Below are 345 nucleotides of genomic sequence, written 5' to 3'. Positions count from 1 at the left end.
GAAAAGAGAATATACTTGATGCTTTTAAGCAATTTAAATAAATAACATGAATTTAGCAGTCTATATTATAGAAGGTTTCAGACAAGCCCAGATACATACTGAGGTCCTGCTCTTATGAAAATACAACCTGGATTTCAAGTGTGGATAACTCCAATAGCTCCAGTAAAAAGAGGCTCTAATACAATTGGATGACTGTAGACAGAAATTTTCCTATAATCAGATGACCATGTAAAAGCACAAAGGATCAAACCCTTACTCTAACTGCATAACACATATTTTCAGTAGAGATCAACTGGACTTCATTGTGAAATCATGTTTAATATGAGAACCATGTTGAGTTTTAAA

Source organism: Peromyscus eremicus, chromosome 1, assembly GCF_949786415.1.
Source record: "Peromyscus eremicus chromosome 1, PerEre_H2_v1, whole genome shotgun sequence".
NCBI classification, from domain to species: domain Eukaryota; kingdom Metazoa; phylum Chordata; class Mammalia; order Rodentia; family Cricetidae; genus Peromyscus; species Peromyscus eremicus.
The sequence above is the reverse complement of the archived record's forward strand: the minus strand, read 5'-3'. Positions refer to the sequence as shown.